The following is a 17,391-nucleotide window of genomic DNA, read 5'->3' as shown; positions in this document are numbered from 1 at the left end:
CAAGGCCAAATTGTTCTGCTCCTCTGTCCCTTTCCCTCTTTCCACCAATGATAACTACAGTAGGCTCTAAATATAAGCAGTACAGCTTGCATGCTGAGTGGTTTCCATCGTGCTCAGTGCAATGGCAATTGTTGCTGGTCAAAGCTGGAGGGCTCCATGATATGCACAGACATCTCCAGACAAACAGCCCTACTTGATTTGTGTACTTAAGACAGATGATATGCAGGTTAAAATGTTGTTTATGTGAACAGACTACAGCAGTCGCAGGGAGAAAAAAGTGTACTTAACGAAGCTTTGTGAATATTCCATTGCAATGAAGGGTTACTCAATTAAAAAGAAATCCATTTAGAAGTTTCCACTGGGCTCAAAATACAATTCTGGCTTCATGTTTTCTGGCCAACACAGCTTGTATAAATGCAGCCCTTTGACACAAAAACAACTTGAAATGTATTGAGCTCCTTGAAGCTGGCGATTTCGTTGTGTCAGTTACCCACTGTGTGTGTGCTCAATAGGGGAAAAAAAATTCAACACCTGACATAGATCAAATCAACCTGGTTTTCTTTGAACATTCTGCAGTCAGGCTCCTATTCATCACACAATGTTGTTGCTGACATTACTAAAATTCATAATGACACTTGACAGAGTGACAGAGAGAGGTTGTTTAAAATAATAATAATAAAAAAAAGCCACAGCACATTATTTGGACTATTTATGGACCTTAGGCCTTGAATGTTGTGAGTCATAAAACTCTTGTGAAGTGATTTTCTCTGAAGAGGCATGTAGAGGTCTGTCTGTACAGAAATGGCTGGTAGCAATGGATTGGTTACTAGTGAATGAAATTGCTTTTGAAGTCTTCATGTTGTGTACTGTTTTACTTGGTGCTGAGCAACTTAACCTAAGGATTTGGTGTCTCTAAATTGAGATTCGCTGTTCAACTCAACTGATGTCAGAACTTTGGCAAACTGCTTGTGAAGGGATTTCCCTCCCCACATTCTTTTTGCAATGTGTGTAATTTTAATGACACCTGATTTATGGAAGGCTATCCTGGAAAAGGAAAAGAATTGACTTGGCATCTGCAAAAATGGATCTTGGTGTGCAGATGTAATACCACTGAGGGACAAATGTAATGGGGAATGGTTTTGAAGTAAGACAAGGGAGTCAAATGTGAGTCTGAAATAACAAATTAGGTAATTGTTTGGCTGTGGGGAGTAAAGAACTGCTAAATTTTAATTACAGGTTGCTTGTTTGGTCACAGTCCACTTTGGACCTTCAAATTAACTGGCCAAAACATTCCTGTTGTGAAATTATTTGAATGGTAGGCTTTTTTTTAAGTGTTAGACTTATGACTGTTAATTGACTTGAACTAAGTGCTTGGCCCCTTCTAACATTAAACGATAAAATGTGAAAAGCATCTTAATCCTGCTTTCGGGACTGATTTTGTTGGCTTTTTTTTGGAAGTAAAGGAGACTGTAGACTACTTCTAGAAGATAAAAAATACAATTCTAGATCTCTGAGATAGCTTTGGATATATTACCTCAAGATAACTATTCTGAGGTACTTTTACCAGAAAAAGTGTACTCTAAAAGTAGTTTAAAAAAAATCAATGGGTTTTGGTTTGTAACTTATAAACTAGTTTTCTCCAGCTGTTTCTGTACACATTAAGGAGGAGTAGGTGATTGGGAGTAGTCAGTATGGATCTACAAAGCAGAAATAATTCCTGACCAACCTGGTAGCCTTTATGATGAAACGGCTACCTTGATGGTCAAGGGTAGAGCAGTGGATATTATTTACCTTGACTTGAACAGGACTTTTAGCACTCTCCCTTATAACCAATAAGTGGACAGTGAGGTGCCTTGAAAACTGGCTGAACTGGCAGGCTTGGGAAGGCTGTGATTAGCAGCATGAGCTCCAGCGGGAGGCCAGGCTGTAGTGGTGTGCCTCAGGGATTAATACCGGGGGCCATACAGTTTAACATCTGCATTAATGACCTGGGTGATAAGATAGCTGTGCCTACGTTAAGCTTGCAGATGATACAAGCTAGGTGGAGTGACTGACAGACCAGATGGTTGTGCTGCCATTCAGAGGAACCTTGGCAGGGTGGAGGACTGGGCAGAGAGGAATTTCATGAAATTTAACAACGGGAAGTCCTGCACCTGGTGAAGAACAACCCTGTGCATCAGCAAACACCAAGGGGACACCTTGGTGGTAGACACCGAGTTGAAATAAAGTCTGCAGCTAGTCTCTGTGGCAAAGGCAGCCAACGGCATTCTTGGCTGCATTCGGAAGGCTGTTGCCAGAAGATCCTGGGGGTTGGTTACTCCTCTCCACGGAACTCTGGTGAGGCTGCATCTGGAGGGCTATTTCCACATGGGGTCTGCGGTATGAGAGGTGTGGGCATAATGACTTTTTGCTAGATCTGTTCCAGTAAGATGACTAAGGGATTGAAGCACCTGTCGTATAACGAGAGACTGGAAGAGCTGGGACTGTTTAGCCTGTCAAAGATAAGACATAAGGGGATTGGGATGTGGGGGTTAGAATTTATTAACATGTGTACATAACCAGTGGGAGGAAGTAAAGCTGGTGGAGACAGGCTCTTCCTGGTGGTGCCCAGTTAAAGGACAAGATGCACTGCGCACAAATTGAAATTCAAGAAATTCCATTTAAATATAAGAGAAAAGGTATTCGCTGTGAATGTGATTAAACACAATCAGATACCAGAGCTTCCCTGGGCAATCTCCATCCTTGGAGTTGCTCAAAATCCTTCCACAGCCCTGAGCAGCCTGCTCTTGTTGACCCTTCCAAGCCAGTGGGGTTGGACTAGATGATCTCCAGAGGTCCTTTTCAACTTCAACCCTTCTGCAATTTTGTGTTTTAAATAGTGAAATGGTTGAAGGAACTAATCTGTTTGTAGCTATTTAGGCACACAATGATCAGTGAATAGTATTTATTATAGCTTAGTTTGTTTACTTTGGAACAATATGCTGAATTATACTTCGCTTGAATCATTTGTTATCCTGGTTAGAAAACTGATAAACTTGCTCTCCTGTAAAAACCCAGAAAAGTTTACCAATTACTATTCCACACTTAATTTGACTATTCTCACTATTTTTAACAGCTTCTGCACTTCATTTCTGACCTTGAGAGTCAGTCTTCTATAATGAGTGCACTAATAACCTATGGTTTTTGTTTCTTCCAATAGATCTGAAATGCTGCATTGGCAGAAAGGCTTAATATTTGGAATTCTAAATGTTAATGCATTTTCTTCTATAGGTCTAAATTTTTTTTGTATGTGCAGTCCACTAAATATACTACTTGTTCTCAGTGCTCTGGATTTGTTGGCTAATTAATATTCACCTGGGAGATTGTATTTAATTATTCGCATTTTATAAACTCTGGGAATATGGAAGAGTGGCACATGGGACCCAACACAACAAACTTTTGTTTTGCATTGCTGCCCCAGTACTAAAAAAAAAAAAAGACCCTGATTTCCTGTATGCTCTATCAGAAAGCATTATTTTGGGTTTATGTGGAAAGGTTTTGGTATTGAGGGGGCTGCAGGGGGATGCCCTCTGTGAGCAGAGCCCAGCAGCTGCCCTATGTCAAATCACAGCCAGCTCCAGCCGGCTCCAAAAGGGACCCACCGCTGGCCAGAGCTGATCCAGGGAGTGATGTTGTTTGCACCTCTGTGAGAGCAGATTAAAGGAGGGAGGGGATGTCCATGGACAGAATCTCCCTGTCTTTATCTCAACCTCTGAGCCCTTTCCATTGTATTTTCTTCCTTTTTTTTTCCTTTGAGGAGGGGGAGTTAGAGAGTGGTTGTGGTGGGGATTAGCTGCCCAGCAAGTATATAAGCAGGAAGAAAAAAAAACACAACCTCAAACCAAATCAAGATCTCCTGCTCTAGTGTATAGCCTTCTCCCAGGCAGAAAGCTTTTTCCAACCATATTTTTCCAACTGTGAATTCCCTTGCTTGTGTTCCATGACACCATTGTTCAGCACGTCAGCTGGGAGTGTTTTGTAGTGAGTGACAAATACACAGATCACAATTTTTTAATAGTATTTTGAAGGAATAAGAATCTGACATTTCAGTAGCATTTCTGTTTTGTGTCCCTTCCCAATCATTTTTTTTTCCAGAGTGGAAAAAGCAGTGTAAGTATAACTTGTTTTAATTTTTTTGGAAGGTTGATTAATTGCACTAGAAAGATGGGGGAGAAAATAGTGTTACTTGTCCAAGTGTGTCATAAATCTAGAGCAAAAGTAGTTGAACTAGTTGGCTCCTGCACAGCAGTAGTCTATTTAATTCTCTCGTAAGTGTCCTTATTAATTATCAGCAGGGCTTTGTATAGTGATCCATGACAATTCCCTCAGACTTCTAATGCAGGAAGCAGTTTTACCAGCATTGATGCAAATTTAGATGGAGTAGTCGAACTGGCCTGGTTCCTTCTGTGTATTGAACTGAGTCCCCCTGGCCTTGTGTATTTAAAGAAAACACAAGTTTTCAGATTTGTCTAGCTCCAGCTCTCCAGGTAATCTCCTGATTTGCCTTTGGAGGAGATAACTGGTGGGTTTGTGGATAAATATCCTCCAGTTGTGAGAAGAAAGCAAATCTTTCTTTACTAGGAATTGTTGCTTGTTTATGTCAAGCAGCTTAATATTTTCTGTGTTTGGGCAAATATTTTGTGGCACATGACCAGCAATTTTTCTAGTGTTTTTCAGTGTTGTTGCTTTGGTGCTGCCAAACCAGGGAGCAACTTGAAAGCCTCTTGCACAATAACCAAGGTGCCAGTGTTTGCCTGTGGAAGCATTCATTTACACCATGGCAAATATAGTCTAGATCCTTTCATTTTGTTTCTTGGGAGAAAATTAGACTGTGATGGGAAGCCTATGTTAGTGAGATGTTAGCTCCAGAACTCTTCATGTCTACCACTTTGCAGAAAGTGTTGATAAGCTCAAATATTTTCTTAAGTAAATCTGACCTATCAAATGCTAATTTACTCTAGGTTTGCGGGTCTGAATTTAGCTACATATAGGGGTTTCTCTTGTGGTTTGTGATAGCTTTGTTTTATTCAAAGTAATGCTATTATGGTCAAGGCTGGAATCCTAGTTTAAAGCAGAACCGTCACTTGTCTTCTAGTCACATGCAGACTAAATAGCATTGTGAGTAATGTCCACGTGCTCTGACTTATTTCTGCAGTCTACAAAATGGTTTTAAGTACTCACTACTATTAAAACAGTATGTTGCCAAGATTTAAATGGCAGTTTTACTTTAGTGTTCTAGCTGTTTTTTTTTCCAGATTTGGTCAACAATAGTTGTTGTATCTGTACTGTAGATAATTGAACGGTAACTTACATTGGAAAGTGGTATCTTTAATGGTATTCCAATTCAAGCAAAACTTTAGTTGAAAAAAGTGTCACGGTGAAAGTGACTGAGAGAGGCAGAGTAGTCAATATCCCACTTACTTAATGCACTCTTCTAGCCTTAACTAGGGCACCCATTTGAGCTCTTACTACCAACAACTGAGGTGAGTGCTCTGTTGGATGTTCAGCCGGGCATCTGCTTTACGCTTCATTATAAAGAACTAAATATCTCCTGGGACTGAATGACTGCTGCTTGATAGTAATGATGCTTCCTGGAGCAGTGAGCTTCTGCTAAATCAGGTAATGCAGGGATTTCAGCATGGCTGGCTGCCATCCTGAGCAAGTTGTGCTAACCAGTGAACGGGTCAGGTCATCTCTCCCAAAAGAAAGAGTGGGCTGTTTATTATTATTATTACTTTTTTAACACAAACCATCGTTTTGGTAGACGTGATTTCAAGTGGATCCTGTGCAATGAGAATTTGTCTGCAGAAGGTTTGTTCCAACATCTGCTTGTTTCATTTCTATTTAAGCAGAGGGGACGACTGAAGTCTGTGTAAGAATATCCTTAGTGAAGTGCTGCATGTTTCCATTCTAGGGCTATGCTAACCATACTTCTGTGTCAGTGCAGATGCTGATGTGTAGAAGGGGGTCATAGCTGGGTATATAAACACAGACTAAACTGCATTCTTTCTTTTTTTTCTCTACATTACTAAAGAGAAAAAAGGGATTAAGGTCAATGGAACCACCAACAATAGAATATTTATAGTGCAGTTAAGTAAATTATTTTCAAGATATTTTTGAGTGATTTAATTGAGACTGTAGTCTATTAAATAAAGGTCTTGGGGTAAGGGGCAGGGATTAGAAATAACAGGAGAGCCACCTTCATGCTCCACCCCCCAAATAATGGGAAAACTGAGTGCTGCACCTGTTTAAATTACTTTAAACAAGCCGGTTCTTCACAGTAGTGTTGAGCTCCTTTAGCTTTAAATAAAATAGGTATATAGACAATATAACAGACTTCGACATTCCAAAATGTCCCCTCATGCCCCACTTAAGTCTCCTCCTCCTTCATCACCTTACCTGCAGTAAAACACTAAATGACACTCTCATTCTTCTGGCATGCACTGGAGATGAAGTTAGCACTGAGGGTCTTTGGTAAGAAACAGTGCGAATAATGGAAAAACCTTACTAGGGGGGTGAGCCTACTACTTTCAGCTACTGCCAGCAACTATGTTGTACACCTTACAAATGAATCTATTCTAAATGAAATGTTTCTTTATTCTCTCCTCCTAACTATACCTCTGTTGTGGTTTAACCCGGCTGGCAGCTAAACACCACACAGCTGTTTGCTCACCCTCCCCCCTCCCTCTTTGGGGTGGGGGAGAGAAATGGGAAAGTGAAGCCTGTGAGTTGAGATAAAGACAGTTTATTAAGACAGGAAAATAATAATAATAATAATAATGTGTATGAAAAAAGTGATGCACAATGCAATTGCTCACCACCTGCTGACCGATGCCCAGCCTATCCCCGAGCAGCCGCCCCCCCCCCCGCCCCCCCCGGCTACCCACCCCTATATATTGTTTAGCATGACATCAGATGGTATGGAATACCCCTTTGGCCAGTTTGGGTCAGCTGTCCTGGGTCTGTCCCCTCCCAGCTCTTGCTGCACCCCTAGCCTGCCTGCTGGCAGGACAGAGCGAGAAGCTGAAAAGTCCTCGGCTTGGTGTAAGCACTGCTCTGCAACAATTAAAACATCACCATGTTATCAACATTATTCTCATCCTAATCCAAAGCATAGCACCCTACCAGCTACTAGGAGGAAAACTAACTCTATCCTAACTGAAACCAGGACAACCTCTATTCCCAAGTGTTGTTCATTTCATGATATAAAGGACTTCTGAGTTCTGGCCAGAATACGTACGTTCTCATCATTCTTTTGCTTAAACAGTTCTCTTCCTTCTCAAATCATGGCATTTACTACTGAGATATGTTCATTTTGGCAAGCTATAAAAGCAAGGTGTTCTGGTGGCTCTTAAGAGTGGTTTTTTTAACTGTCTTCCTTTGTGTTTTTCTCCCTTTTAGTTAAATGGACAAGTCGTATGTAACCTTCCAGATAAGGTCCCCCCCAGGGCTGGGTATGATGGCTTTATTTTCTCCCTGATAACACCTCTTGTGATGGGACCCTCTGTCTCTTTCATAGCCAAGTCACTTATCTTGTGAGCAAAGGAACGCTTTTACCTGTCCCAGGATTGGCAGCATGTGGTGCTATGTGGGAAAGTATTGTCTGAGCTACAGGAGAGGTTAGTTAGTACAAACACTTAATTGGGAGTGACTCAAGGAAAGGATAAACTGTGTTGAAAGAAACTGTAAGGCTGGAGGGAAGGTTATTAGTGGAGTCCCTCAGGAACTGGTTTTGACATAGATCTTATTTATTATTTTAACTAATTACCCAAAAGTAGGACAAAAACATGCTAATGAAATTTGCTGATGGCTTGAAGTTGGGACTACATGAGAAGACTATCCTACAGGACTGACCTTGAATAGCAGTGAGCTGGAGATGGAAAGGAATTATTGTTAAAATTATGTGAAGCTAGGTGCTTAAAGGAAAAAATGAATATTCCTGGGAGCTCATTTACTGGGGGAACAGGAACCTGGAGGAAGTCCCAGCTGTATGGCTTAGTAGGGTGGTAGCTATAAATCTTGTTTAAAGTACTGGGAGGTCTGATTCTTCCTCCACTGGAGGGAGACAAGGACTAATGAGAACAAACACAGTAAATGTTAGATGATGTGCAAATTCACATCCAAGAGCTGCAAAGGAGTCTGACCCTCGTGATGTGGAGAAAATTACCATTGATAGATCTGTCTTCAGTTGCACCATGTTAAGATGGGCAGAACACAAGGCAGTGAATGTCGCAGGGGACACATGATTTTGAGGTGGTTTGAAACTAATCAGGAAAGTTCAGTAGGCTGAGATCAAAACTGTCCTGAGAATAGTGATGGAAGCACCTCTTAAATAGTTGCTGATATCCTGTGCTTCCTGGAAAACTGCAGTCAATTTGATTATAAAAATGTTTATTCTTTAATTTTAACTGAATTGTTCTGTAATAAGCTGATACAAAGTTGGTACTATTGTCATTCTGTTAATGAAGACTAATTTTTTTTACATATTTTTAAATGGAAATAAAAAACTGCAGGCAAACAAGTAAGACTCCATTACATACAGAGTCATGAGTAAAGGAAGACTTTAACAGTAACAGCAAAATTAAAGGTGTGAAAGTATTTGCAGAGAGAATAATCACTGAATTCTCTGCTCTAAACCAACAAAATTGCAGTACTGAAATTTTCCTGTTGAAGAGCCAGGATGTTATACAGTAGCAAGACTGACAGACAGCAGCTGCAATAACTTTTCTAAATGTGTGTGGGGGGGTTGAGTAGCTAAAAGAATAGGGATAGATCATGTAGGTCCTAATGTAGTGATTGCTACCGCTGTTCTTTCCCACACTGTTAATCTGCATGCCATGCCTATACTGTGGAAAATGCCATACAGCCACCATTGTCTTTCCAGATTGCAAAATTCACAGATGTCTGTGGTGCAGGGGTTTCATAGTCTGTTTTAAAAGGTAGGAAGAAATTGAAAGTTGGAAGAAATTGCAGCAAATCAAGAAACTTCTGTGCAGTTTGCAAACAAATTTTTTCTCTCATTTGCCAGAATATGAGTTTCTGTCTGGAAACTTTCCCCTTCCTTTTTCCTCCTTTGTTCCTCAGTTCTTCACCCTCACAGTAGCTCTTATGGGCCAGTGTCCTTGCTAAGAAATCAGAGAGACTTTTCTCTTGGTTCTAAAGCTTCTGGGGGGGACTTATATAAACACTTGCCTGTTTTGGTAGAAGTCTCAGTGCTATAGCAATCACATTTGCTGGATTTTTTTGTTGCAACCTAGCACTGGTGACACTTATGCTAATGTTTCACCTGATGTCTGCAGTTATTTTACTCCCTCATGAGTATGCTAATTAGTTTGCAGTTGAAAAAAGTCTTTGCAGTCAGAGCCAACTTTGTATCTTGGGGTGGTATTTAAATAACTTATCTCCATGGAAAATGTGTAAGTCTAGGTTTTAAAAAAAGGATAGTGAATAAATTCACTGTGGCAAGAATCTGACATCTGCATTGCAAAAAAAATTCAGTGCAAGTAAACTATGCATCTTTTTTTGTTACAACAGTTCAGAAAATATACTTGCAAATGTTGCTTAAATTACTGTCTTTGTTCTACTGTTTTTAAATAAGCTTTCTACTTGGCAACTGACTACCTGAAATCTGATATTCTAAATATTTCCTTATTTCCTGATACAAGATGCATATTTTGATTGCTCTCATACTCTAATTTTCTCATGTCAATCAAGTTGGTATTTCAGCATGCTGATATCAGTAAGTCCGTGAAGACACAGGAGCATGATATTACTGTATTTTGTCTTATCTTTTCATTTAATTTTCTTTATGTATGGACTTGGCTGTAGTGATTATTTGTCACCTGCTTTGACATTTCAGTTATTTGTATTATAGATGATTCCTGGACATGCTATCGGATGAAACATCATGTTCTAAAGTTCATTAAATCAGTATCTTATAAAATGGAATTTATGAGTACTGAAGAATTACAAGTACTTATAGTATTTGTAGCTTTTGGTCTTTTTCACACACTTTTGTGTGTGACACTCTTTACACCTCAGTAAAAAGCTTGACAATAAGAGCCCTACAACCTACTTTTCAGATCAAAGTAGTTCAAAGAAATCTGAATGTACATACACATTTTATTTAACATCATACTTTTCCAAAGCCCGTTCCAGTCAGTAGGCGGGTATTTTGACTAGCAACAGTGAGTTTGAACAAGTTTTTTTTTTTATACCTATAGCATCCTGGGGTGATTTAAGCAAATACAAATCGACAGAAATCACAGAATCATCTAGGTTGGAAGAGACCTCCAAGCTCACTTAGTCCAACCTCTGACCTAACACTAACAAGTCCTCCACTGAACCATATCACTAAATTCAACATCTAAACGTCTCTTAAAGACCTCCAGGGATGGTGACTCAACCACTTCCCTGGGCAGCCCATTCCAATGCCTAACAACCCTTTCAGTAAAGAAGCTCTTCCTAATATCCGAACTAAACCTCCCCTGGTGCAACTCTAGCCCATTCCCCCTCATCCTGTCACCAGGCACGTGGGAGAATAGACCAACCCCCACCTCTCTACAGCCTCCTTTAAGGTACCTATAGAGAGCGATGAGGTCGCCCCTGAGCCTCCTCTTCTCCAGGCTGAACAATCCCAGCTCCCTCAGCCGCTCCTCATAAGACTTGTTCTCCAGACCCCTCACCAGCTTTGTTGCCCTTCTCTGGACTCGCTCAAGCACCTCCATGTCCTCCCTGTAGTGAGGGGCCCAAAACTGAACACAGTACTCGAGGTGCGGCCTCACCAGAGCCGAGTACAGGGGGACAATCACTTCCCTAGACCTGCTGGCCACAGTGCTTCTTATACAAGCCAGGATGCTCTTGGCCACCTGAGCACACTGCTGGCTCATATTCAGCTGACTGTCAACCAGTACTCCCATGTTCTTCTCAGCCAGGCAGCTTTCCAACCACTCATCTCCCAGCCTGTAGTGCTGTATGGGGTTGTTGCCCCCATGGTGCAGGACCCGGCACTTGGCCTTGTTGAACTTCATATAGTTGGCCTCAGCCCATTGGTCCAGCCTATCCAGATCCTCCTGCAGAGCCTTCCTTCCCTTTAGCAGATCGACACACGCACCTAACTTGGTGTCCTCTGCAAACTTACTGAGGGTGCACTCGATCCCCTCATCCAGATCATTGATAAAGGTATTAAAGAGGACTGGCCCCAGTACTGAGCCCTGGGGGACTCCACTAGTGACTGGCCTCCAACTGGATTTGACTCCATTCACCACAACTCTTTGGGCCCGGCTATCCAGCCAGTTTCTAACCCAATGAAGCGTACGCCAGTCCAAGCCATGAGCAGCCAGTTTCTTGAGGAGAATGTTGTGGGAGACGGTGTCAAAAGCCTTACTGAAGTCAAGGTAGACCACATCCACAGCCTTTCCCTCATCCACTAAGCATGTCACTTTGTCATAGAAGGAGATCAGGTTCGTCAAGCAGGACCTGCCCTTCATAAACCCATAATTTGACCCTGGGGAATTTACACAGCTGTTATAATCACTGTGTTTGGAAGTTAAATAATCTGTACTGCCAGCCCAGGGTGGGAAGGAGGAACATTTTTTTTTTTTCCATGAATACTGGAGGAACTGTTGGCTGGGAAGGCATGTTTTTAAGGAATGTTGTAACTTACCCGGGACTGACTAGGAAGTCCCTTTCCGAACAGTTCTGCTAGGTTTTAGGGTAATGTTCTGGTTAGTCTTTCTGTTTATTGTCTGCATCTGAAATGCATCCTTATTGGCACTTCGGTAATTTGAATTCTCTAATTTGTTTATCAGAGACCTTGTTGGCAACAAATAAAGTTGTTCTTTACTTCCATGTTTGAGTTCCCTGTTTTCAGGAAAATGCAGGAGGAGAAAGGGGAGTCTCTACCCTTGGTATTTCAGGTTACTCGTGGCCTCAGAGGATCTGTGGGTAATAGAGGGGAAAGTACTGCGATGGAGGCAGATGAAGAGTTGAAACTTTAAACTGAAACGTTCAAGTGTTGGGAAGAAATACTTCATTCTTTAAAAATAAACTAGGTTGGCCTTAGAAACAGCAGTGAGAACTTTTGCTCCTTCTTTGTATGAAAATAACAGCTTTTATGTTCTAGCCATAAACTGGATGAAGGGTATACTAAAGCATCAGCTACTACTTTCTCCACATGTACACTCAAGGGTGCAAAGTGTTTGTGCTTGGGTGCAAAGGCACTCAAGGGTTTCAAAACTTCAGGAAAATAATTTATACTATTCTTTCCCATTGCAGTAGACTGCTTGGGTCTCTAGAAACCATTACTCCTAAGACTCATACTTCAGAAGCTGTGGCTAAGGCTGAATGCCAGGTTTAGGGAAGAGAGTTCAATACGACACCAGAGAGTTAGGTGTAGACTTACGCCAGTCCCCATAAGTCATTTAGGCAGATGGGATGTGAGACTGGGATTGTGGTTTAATTGAGGAGCTATAGCTGATCCCTCTAGGGAACTGAAAATGCTTTTGTTCTGGCTGTAAATGTAATGTGGTAGATGTTCCTTGGTGAATCATTTGTGGTTTAATCTCTTGCTAACGAGACGCAGGGAGAGAAATTGGCACTATGGCTTCATGATGTGAATCCCTCATGTCTCATGTTATGAATAGATTTCTCCCGAGCTCTTTGTCTTGTGGTATTGCAGGCACCAAAGGGAAGGGTAAAACAACTAAAATTGCTGTGTGAAACTTTCCTTCTACTATGTTGGCAGTGAATACTCTCTTTCCCTTCAAGATGGGCATTGTTTTTTTAAAAAACAACAACAGAAACCAAGCAAGTACACTTGGATTAACCTTGAGCATCTGTTGTATTCTGAAGTGTAACTGACTTCTGAAGTGTAACGGACTCCTCTACATCAATGGCAAGTGCTACTATTATGTTTTTGTTGGTAAGTCTTGAAGGGGTATTGACCTGATCCCCCAACCCTTGGCCACTTCTGAAATGAGGCTTCTTTGATATGTTCTGAGGTATTCTATGCTGAATTTCATAGGAGTTGTTCCTGGAATCTACTTTCAAACACAAGATTAGCACCTGGATGTTACAGAAAACTTCAGTTGTCAAATAAAGTAAGAACTGTAGTCTTAAACTTGTACAAATAGTTTTGTATTTGGATGCCTGAAACAAACTGTGTACAGGAATTGCTGTTGTGTCTGTCTTGCTTTAGTAACACACCACTTTGCTTTCATTCTTTTGCTGAAGTTCTCCCCCATGGAAGAGTGGAGAGAGATCTGGATGTCTTGGATTTTGGTGAGCTCTACAAGGATGCACATGTATAAGCAGATGAGAGCTCAGCCCATTTGCAGTCTGACTGGAGTTGACTCAACTGGTGGTTTCAGAAGTTTATGTTTGCAAGGGATGATGGCTGAGGGAGTAAGACGTGGATTGATCTTGTTGAGCAGCTAACTGTACTCCAAGGATGTGCAGAAAGACTGCCTGTGAATAACAATTTCATATTCAGCTTTTTTCTTTGTAATCTTTTATTCTTTCTGAACAATGGCCAGAATCAGAGTACTTCTGCAATGTGTTTTAGCATTTGTAAACCTGGTTGTGGAAAAAGGTGCCTTACTTGGCTGAGATGGAATCAAATTTGTATGAGATGTTGCAAGATAAATTGGCACAGCCCAACCTAAAGGGATGGTGATTACATGTATGGTAACAAAAATCTCAGTTCATTTTGAGAGCCTCACAGTTCAAGAATCAATTGGATTTGCATATCCCAAAAGTTCAGAAATGGATTTCCTAAATGATGATATTCAGGGCATAATGATCATGTCTGCCTGTTATTATATGATCAAATATATTCCATGGAGGGTGAATTATTTAATCTCTGTGGAAATGTGGAATTTTCATGATACATTAGGACTGTAATGGGAACTTTTTTTTTTTTGCAAAGGAATGAAATTGTTCTGTCTCCTAAATATATGATCTGTGATGCCTTGAAGGCTGCTTGAAGAGGTAGATAATTAGCTACCCCACTGCCTAGAGGAATAGCTTGGAGAATTTTACAAGCCTTATGCAAATGGTTTGGGATATTATACAAAATTAGTTTCAGTTAGGCTCAAATTTATCTAATTTAATTATTGGGAGAAGTGAATCTTTGAGGTAGGGGGAAAGGAATCCTGAGAGAAGATGACAGGGCAAAGAAGGCACTGCAATATACACTGCAACAATTATGTACTGATCATTTTACAGCTGCCATTCACTTTGTAGACATTCATCTCTAAGGCTTCAGTAATGACTTTGTTTTATGGGACTCCATCTATCAGAGTTAATACTGTAGGTCACAGGTGGAATAATTACTTAACTGGATTAAACCCTGTTGCTGATTATGGGTATATTCTGTTTTAGTGGGACTGTGTACTCAGCTGATAAATCTCCATCTTTCTGGGATATTGAAGTCCTAGCTTGTCCTGCGTGTTTCACTTCAAGTTTCAGGGGATCTCTGGCATGGAGTGGGCAATTATCTGAAGGAGAAGCTTAGTAGTAATACCAGGACTTGAAAGCCTTGTCTGCCTGCATGAGCTGTGGTGGTTGGTTTTACGCCTGTGTGATGTCTCCAGCAATCTTTTCATCCCTGACTTGGTTGTGGATGCATCAAGTTTCTTAATCCAGGGAAGATGGTTGGGGGGTTAAAGGAGCAGGTGGCACACAGCTGATTGCTGAGGGCTAACTGCTAGCTGCATATTCCATATGCAGGGCTTGGGCAGAGACCAGCAAGGAGGAGGAAATATATTGGAAGCAGCTCAGGCTTTATAGCTTGGCCTGTGGTTTGGTGACTGAACTAAGACCAGAGAAGCTGGGAACTGGCAGTTGTGTTGCCTGGGGTAGGTAGGCAGACTGCCAAAGCAGGACTGCATGAGACTTTCCTGTTAGAGGGGCATAGTAGGACTGTTATTGCATGGAGGATAAAATGAGGTATGTAGCATGTCAGGGTAGTGTGGTGTCTGTAAAGGAAAAGAGAAGGGTAAATCCCTGCTGGGATCCTGGACAAGGGGGTTATTACAGATTAACCTCTGCTGATAACAGCAGCGTTGGGAAGTCTTATAAAAAGTCTATTATGCACTCTTCAGTAGTTGAACTTCTGCAACTTCAGTTAGCTCTTGTTTTGTTGCAGCATGCATAATGGTTTTGTAGAGTTATTTTAACAACCTCAAATGTGATGTGACCATTGTAAGAGCAAATTCATTGAGCAATCAGTGTTTTTCTGAAAAAGCATATTCAGCAAACGTTTGCTTCAGTTGCTGTGTTTGGAACACATGTTGAATTTTTCATCTGGCATGTTTCCTTGTGAGCTCTTTGTTTGCTCTTGAGCAGTATTTTGTGGGCAATTCAAATAATTTAATTAGGGGGTTGATGAACTACAATACCATAAAAATTATTTTATGTTAAGTGACTATTTTAACAGTGACAATTTTTCAAAATATGTATCAGTAATGGAACCAGGTTACTTCACAGGACAAATACAGTTTCAAAGAGACTGAAAACACGACCAGACTGAAATTGTTTAGGTAACAATCATAGGTTTAGGCACTAGTACAGTATGTTGTTATTCAAAGATACTTTGAGAATACAGTACTGAAGATACAGGCACAATTTGTAATCATTAGTTATATAGCTCTGAACACAGGATTCTGTTCATCCATGGTTAAATCACTTTTGATATGTAAAGTTTGTATCCTGTCCTAGAAGTCATCCTTGGGCCTTTCAGCTTGGGGAAAGGAACTTAAAAGGATACGTTGTGAAACTGGGAAGTATCACCTTGTCTTGTTTTGGACGTATTAGCATTGCTCAAACATTATTCTAAAAGGAATAAGCAACTTGAGGTATGTATGATTATATGTTTCCAGGAAATTATTTTACAGTGTTTAATAGACATACCTGATCTTCAGGGTGTTGTATCATCCAATCTGTGTACAGTGGATGTTTGATGGGGATGATTTTGTTTTCATTTCTGTCACTGGAAAACCCAGGGCAAACCAGTCAGTTTAAGAGAAGAGCCAGGGAAAAGCAGGCACCTGGTTAGAAGCTGTTCTCATTTAAAGAGAGGAAAAAAGCAAACATACACAAAACCCACAACCACCAAACCAACATCTGACACAAAGTTAGCCATTCCCTTCTGGGATAGCCAAGCTGTCTTTTCTACCCAAAACAATTTTGGCAGTACAGGAAGAGTGCTTATACCCAGCCTGTGCATACAGAAGTTCTATATGCTTCTTGGGAATCTATTCTGAAAATAATGCAAAAATAATTTCAAGAGAGCCTCAAACTTTTTTTGAGGTTAAACTTCTAGTCAGAGGAAGACTTTGTTTTTATATTTTTCTGATATTATTTTTTTAAATAGATATCTATTGCTGTTTGTTTTTAATAAGCTGTTGAAACTTGAGGTTGGAACCTTACCTTTACTAGAAAATCATGTTTCCATTGTTTGCATTTTACAGCATTTTATTATTGTAACCTTGTCCCTTCAGAAGTGGGTCAAGAATCCTTTCTAGAAACAGCTGTTTGAGGGTTCTTGTAGTAAATGATGTTCTTGACCACAATCTAGACAAAATTTGGCAGAAACCAAATGGTCAAATGTTGGTGTCATCTTCAATTGATTTCCATTTGAATGCTGGGGACTTCATTGTTAAATAAGACACAGGATTCTTAATTCTGCTTAACAAAGATACAGATCGGTACCTGGCTTGTGTAACATTATCTTGATAACAAATCATCTTGAAATTTTTCAGTATTCACTAGCCACCTTGTTTTTAGTCAACTCAAATACATGTGAAAATTATTAAAACAAACTGTCATAAAATATTCAAATGTTTATAAATTCTGTTTTCCCATTTTAAATCATGTTTGCGGTGTGGTGTTAAAACTGTTAAATGCAAAACTTATGTGAAACCTATTCTTCTGGTTTTGGCCATTGCTAGTAATTCGCCATGTTTTAACTTCATAAAATTAGCTTTTAATCATAAAGGATAAACAAAACTGTTTCAGAGTAAAGGCTTGACAATACAATAACTTAGGCCCAAAGGTGAATCTAATGCTTGAAGATTTTGGTTGAAGGAAATGGAGAGGAGCATGTTTTTCCTCACAATATCATCATTTGTTATTTACTGTCTCCCCGTTTTGAATCATAACTAACAAATCTTCTTTCAGCAAAGAATGAAAATATTATTTTTGCCTGTAGAGGTGTGCCAAAATGCTTTGTTAGTTACAGATGGGCATTAATATGTGCTTACACATTAAGAATTCTTCAGTATTTGTGATAGTTGTAGTGCCAGCAAAAATACAGACATAAGAACTCATACTATTTGGCTCAGAGGCAAG

Source organism: Cygnus atratus, chromosome 2 (assembly GCF_013377495.2).
Source record: "Cygnus atratus isolate AKBS03 ecotype Queensland, Australia chromosome 2, CAtr_DNAZoo_HiC_assembly, whole genome shotgun sequence".
NCBI classification, from domain to species: Eukaryota; Metazoa; Chordata; class Aves; order Anseriformes; family Anatidae; genus Cygnus; species Cygnus atratus.
This window is presented reverse-complemented; position numbering follows the sequence as displayed.